We start from the raw sequence: 6,674 nt of genomic DNA on the forward strand, positions 1-6,674 counted from the left end.
TTCGTCATAGTTTTCGTCGACAAAATTAACACTAGTAACAAACCAGGTTACAGTGCTCTCTCCACCTACACAGTACTGAATGCATCTCCAATAAATCTAAAAACCACAGTAGCCTACCATTCAGCAAACATCTGAGAGAACAACTTGACCCTCCCACCCCCTGTTAAATCTGAGCTTAAGTCACCCACTGTGTCTCAGTTTACCTTTGAATTGCTTGTAGGGCTTCACCTCCATTCCAAACCAGATAATGGCCAACGCAGGTCCATGTCTCCACTGTATGGCTGTGATGGGGCCAGTCACAGAGGACAAGTCTGGCCTGAGGACAACACTGCCCCCTAGTTTCCCGTAGAGTGGTGTCTCTGCAATGACAAAAAGTATGGAAGCTGTGACATTTTAAATGTGAGCGTGTGCTTTAGCGGTGTCAGGGGGATTGAAGCAGCAATGCTTCAGCTAAACATCCAACCTGGTTTTAGACCTAAAGGCATGCCATTTTGACTGTATTTAGGGATGCATTACATTACATTACATTACGGTGCACCATATGGAATTTTTTCAGCCGATACAATAACCAATAAATATCTGCTTCTCCTGGCCGATAACCGATACGATAACCAAGAATCATTTCACGTTTTTGTATTAAAAAAAACAGGTTGGTAGGCCGGGTATAGGTAGATGGATGTCTGAATTAACCACAACTCTGCCCTTAGAAAAAATCACATATACCATCAGGGGTAAACAGGAATTGTTTGACAGCATTTGGGGCCCTTTCATTTGTTATCTAGAGAGGACAGATGTGGCCGACATGATGGAAGCGCCTGGGACTGTTTGAAAGATTGACTGTTTTTGTTTTCATCTGCATTTTTTTGCTTCTTTATTCCATTTGCTCTCTATATTCCATTCTATGTACCTGTACATGAGTCAAGATGTAACTGAAAAAGTGTAAGTTAAATTACTCAGCCCCCAGGAGAATCATGGTCGCGTGCGCGAACTGCGAACCGGACACGTCGAGACTGTAGTACCTGACAAAAGTGTGATGAGAGGACCATGAGGCCGCGGCACACATGTCCTCCACCGACACACCGCGCAACAACGCAGAGGATGTCGCAACACCTCGCGTAGAAAGCGCCTTGATACCCTCCTGGGGAACCTTGCCCACGGCAGAGTATGCCAACGCGATTGCCTCCACTATCCAGTGTGATAAGTGATCCTTGGAAAGGGGTCCGCCCTGGGCCCTTTGCCCAAAGCAAACCAACAGCTGATCTGTAATGCGTAAAGAACGCGTCCTGGCCACATAGGCCGAGAGCGCCCTTACGGGGCACAGCATGAGCAAACGTCTCTCCTCACCCGTCTCTAACTGAACGGCGGGGGACAGAATGCTGATAAGTCTATGACCATAGACCTAAAGCTGACATTAATAATCTTAGGTTGGTAAGCCGGGTTAGGTCGCAACGTAACCCTGCGCCCATCATTACCACACAGGCCTGCTGCACCGAGAGGGCAATCAGGTCACCAACTCTCTTTCCTGACGACAAGGCCAGCAGCAGCGCGGTCTTTAAAGACAGAACCCTTAAATCGGCGGAGTCCAAGGGCTCAAACGGATGACCCGTTAGCCCGTCCAGCACCGTAACCAAGTCCGATTTGGGGGAAAAAACGCACCGCGACGGCGGGCGCAGTTTACGCGCCCCCTTCATGAAGCGCAAGACCAAAGGGTACGCCCCCACGGGGCTCCCTTCAATTCCCCTATGGCAAGCAGAATCGCGGCTACGTACACCTTAAACGACTGCGGGGACTGACCCGCGTCAAGCAGGCTCTGAAGGAAACAGAGAACTGGTCGCACACTGCAGTTCACTGGATCCACGCCCTTACTTGCTGCAAAGTGCATCCCACATTATCAGGCAAGCCCTGGGCTAGCAACTGGTCCGGTTCAGGAGCCAGACCGCTAGCTTCCACCTGCCTGGGGAGGGGTGGAACCCCTCCCCCTCCGCCTGGGATAGGAGATCGGCCCGTACCGGCAATGCCCAGGGCGGATCTTGCGCCAGGGAGACCAGGTCCGCAAACCATGTCTGCCTGTGCCAAACAGACTAAAACGAGCCGGAGGCGCTGTTCCCTCACCCTGTCCAACACCTGACGGATCAGGGGGGGTCGGGGGAAACGCATAGAGCCCCTCCCTCGGCCACGCGTGCGCTTTTAGCGCGTCATGACCTAACGGGGGCTGTCCTCCTGGATCGAGAACCACAGTGGGCAGTGTGTCGTGCGCCGCGATGCGAGAGATCGACGCAGGCGCGACCAACCCTGGCCCAAACCTGTTCCATCACCCGAGGGTGGAGGCACCACTCCGTATAACGGGGATTGCCTCGAGACAGCAGGCCGGTCGTAACTCCGCCGTCCCGGCAGATAGACCGCTGACACTGAAAGGAGACGGGGATACACCCACAGGTGAATCCCCGCTATGGTTCAGCGCCCCCGACCGCACACCGCCCTGTTTGTTCAGGTGGGCGATCGCTGCCCTATTGTCCGAGCGAATCAGCACATGGTGCCCATGTGTGAGCCGCTGGAAGTGTTACCTCCGCAGGCCGGGGGGACTGCGGAGGCAACGTTCTCTTTCGAGTCTGGCCGCACGCGGACTTGTCCGGCAGTGCGGTCCCCAAGAGAGCTCCCAACCAACAATGGGCCCACGGCGCCATTGATGGTGGGCTTGTCCTGAGGCAGAGCCCGGCGAATCGCCTTCAGCTCTAGCACGTTTATGTGGCGAAGCTCCTGAGCCTCCCACCGGCCGTTCGCCGAAAAATGCCCGCAAATCGCACGCCCTCCCCAGAGGGAGGCGTCTGTGCGAATCACCATCCTGAGCGGGACAGGGCCCCACCGAGTACCTCTCGAGAGGTAACGGGGGTCCGCCCATATAGCCAGCGCCTGCCAGGCCTGACCTGTCAGAGGAACCCTGCGATGACGGTCCCCGGCCGAGTCCAGGCGAAGCCTGAGAACCATATTTGGACCACGAGAGCATGTGTAGCCTCCCTAGCGGGAGCACATGCAATGCTGAGGCCATCAGGCCCAACATCACTGTGAACTGATGCACTGACACCGAGGGCACAGACCTAACGTCCTTGGCTTGCTGTCCGAACCGTGCGAGCCTGTCGCTCTGGCGAAAGGCTCGCAGGAAGTATAGCTCGTGCCCCAGGAAGGTCGCCGCCTGCGCTGGGATGAGGCAACTCTTCTGCCAGTTCACCAAAAACCCTAAGGTTTGCCGGTGATCGGTCACCACCTTGGTATGTTCCGCGGCACGGACCCTCGAGTCGGCCGCTAAGAGAACGTCGTCGAGATATAGGAAGACGCGGATCCCCCTAGAGGCTACGCCCCCCCCGCCGCATGGACAGTTCCGTAGAAGCTGTGCATGCTGGGGGAGAACTTCTTATGCAAGCTCCGCCTACTGACGCGCTGTTGTATCGAAGTAACCCCCCCCCCCCCTGCCGTGCGCCTTTCGCAGGCTGGGGGGACTGCGGAGGTAACGTTCTTTCTCGAGACCGGCCGCACGTGGACTTGTCCGACAGTGCGGCCCCCAGGCGAGCTCCCGACCAGCAAGAGCCGTCGGTGCCATTGATGGTGGGCTGTCCTAGGAGCCTCTAGCCGAGGCCAGGCCGTAGCCATGGACCAAGGCGAGCCTAGATGATGGGTATGAGACCCTGGGCGAGCTCCCGACCGAACTCGGGCCTTGGGCACTGAGGACGGTGGGTCTAAAGCTACAAGCCGCAGGCTGGAACTAAGCCCAGCCTTGGCGAGCCAACCGGTGGGCTTGACCTGGGCGCTGCCAACCGAGGCCAGGCCGTGGCCATGGACCAAGGTGCGCTGTGCCCCCAGCCAGGCTCCCTGCACTTGCAGGGAGCGCCCCAACAAGGGAGTGCGACCCATGGAGAGCTCCCAACCACCCCGTGCCTTGGGCACCAAGGGCGGTGGGCTTGTCCTTAGAGCTACAAGCCAAAGGCTGGCACTGAGCCCAGGCCTTGGCGAGCTGTAAGCCCTGCTGGACGCGTAGCGCCAGCAAGGAGCAGTATGTCTATTGTAGCGGAGGTAGCTCGCGCCCAATGTACTTAGCACACAGATACTAGCTGCACGGGTGCACGCCAGCTATCTGCAAATACTATCGTTCTGTGCTAAACAGTACTAAATATTGCTATCTGCACCTATGCAAGGCAAGCTAGCTTTCACACTTCTTTGAGAGCGGACCTTGGTCAGCTCTCAAGAGCTTAGCTGCGGACAAGACCGAGGGTTCAAGGCGCCTGTGCAGCGTGCTCGTGCCCAAGGCAGAACACGCACTTAACGTGCCGATTCATACTCGGCCAAAGTAGTTTTACACACGGCCCATCCCCTCCCTGACCTTCCCTGCTCAGTAGCAAGAGGAAGCAGGGAGCTAACCACTAATAGCAAGCTCCAGCAGGGCGCACCCTATTAGCGGGAGTACTGCTTAAGCAAGCTAGCAGGCTAGCAAGAAGCAAAGGCTAGACAGTAAGCAACCCGGAGGCTAGCGAACGTGCGCGTGCAATGGTAACGTAAGCGGCAATAGCCCATCCCGAAGGGGGGGCACCAATACCCACAACCTGTTAACCCCAGAGAACAGACGTGGAAGCCACTAGCTAAGCTAGCATAAGCACTGAGAGACAAGCGTGCGCTAACACAAGCCTGCGTACAAGCCGGTGCAGCGAGTCTCTACCCTGAGTAACACGGGGAAGCAAGCGTGACCGCAAGCAAAGGCCAGCGGCCCGCGAAGCTAGTCAATCTCAGAAGAAACTCCTCAGAGGGAGTTACAATCTAGTAGATGCTATTTGCACGAGGCAAGCAACACTTAGCAGACAAGCAAGCTGGCTAAGATGGCGTAAGTATTGAGAGAAGCGGCCCACACAACGTGCGGGGCGAGCTCACCTAGCTAGCGAATCGCCCAGCTAAAATCTCAGAGTGCCCCGTTCGGGGCCGACGCCAATAAAAGCTACACTACATTTATGTAGGTCCCAGCAACGCCTGAGCGGCGTGCTCCTGCCCTTAGGCATGCACACATCAAATTAATTGTGCCAGTCGTAACCGGCCAGCGTAGCCTCACAGCTAATACAGCACCTAGCTGTTCCCCCCCTCTCTCTGCTAACAGGAATAGCGGGGTTAACGTGCAAGCTAAGCCTGCAACGGTAAGAGCTGGAGTGCTACACATCACTAGATACTGGCTGCACGGGAGCAAGCTAGCTATCTAGCTAACTGAAGAGCATGGCTTCTAGCTACTACTCTCGCTTAAGGCGCACCCTACACAGAGGTAGCTGGCGCGAAGTACTTAGCACACAGACACTAACTGCACGTGTGCACGTTAACTATCTGCCACAATAACCGGGTGCGTTACCCTGTCTGGGGACGCAGCCAATAGCTGGAGTGCTACAAGGTAGTCCAAGCTAGCTTACACTGAGCAAACTAGCTAACTATCTAACGCGCGCGCTCTAAAGCCGGCGTTCCTAAAGTACCTAGCAACAGAAGCAACCGCACGGATGCCAGCTAGCTATCTGTGACAACTGTGCTATTTAGCCTGTTGTTCTAGTGCTAATGGTACAAGCTATTCTGCACGTGTGCAACCTAGCTAGAGTTATGAGTGCAGACCTGAGTCGGCGCTCAAGCCTAACAACGTTACCCCGCCGGGGAAAACGTTCACATCAGCTGCACGGCGGCAGCTAAACAACAGTTAACTAAGGAAGATACTCTTAGCTTTTTAGATGACTTGTTCCGACGCCGCAGGGTGAAGGGTACAGGGTCGGGTCTCCGAAGCCTGCTTTATCCCGTCCACGCGACCCTCTTGAGGTGGGCAAGTCAGCCGGAACGAGCCTAGTATCCAAAGCTATGTAATAGAGCTAACTCCTAGTTAACCGTGGAGCTTTCACAAAACACGTCTTCACAGCGGCTGGAAGAAAGCGGAAGTGATTATTCCCTGGGCTGGCAGGACGTGACGTAGTCACGTGGATCCGTGTCAGTCCCAGGGGGTACCACGCCACCTACGGGTGGGTGGTCAGGTTTTAATGAAAAGTAATTTTGGAGCAAAATAACAGTCTTCCATAGGGCTGCGTTGCAGCGTTTAAGGCACTAGTGAGAGCTTGAGTTCGAAACAAAGTAAAACAATAAATACAATGTTGGGGGAAAAGAATTATATGCATACTTGGGGTAAAAAAGAAAAAAGAGTAGTGAGCAAAGATGGATGATAGGCTAAGTAGGCTTCCTGTCTTTTACACACAAAATGGCTGCTTTGGGTGGAATGTGAAATAGGTGTATAGCTTAGAGAATGGAATTTCCACTCCTCATCCGCTAATGTATATACATAACAATATAAACCAAATGAACTTGAAGCCAGGAGTCCAGGAAGACTCCTGGCTTCAAGGTCATTTGGTTTATATTGTATTGTATATACATACATATACATTAGTGGATGAGGAGTGGAAATTCCATTCTCTAACACCTAGTCAATACAAAAATTACATAAAGGCATTTATAGAACCGAAAGCCTATGGCTGCTAAGTCTGCAGATAAAACACAATGACAAAAGGCATAGTAATTTAGACTCATTGTCATGTTACTGTCTGTTCGAATTTTGCATTGGGGCCAGTTCTATTCAAGTGAATGGGCCAGGCATGGAAACCATCATATCTGTGTCATTT

This window comes from Poromitra crassiceps, assembly GCF_964638095.1.
Source record: "Poromitra crassiceps genome assembly, chromosome: 16".
Classification (NCBI taxonomy): Eukaryota; Metazoa; Chordata; class Actinopteri; order Beryciformes; family Melamphaidae; genus Poromitra; species Poromitra crassiceps.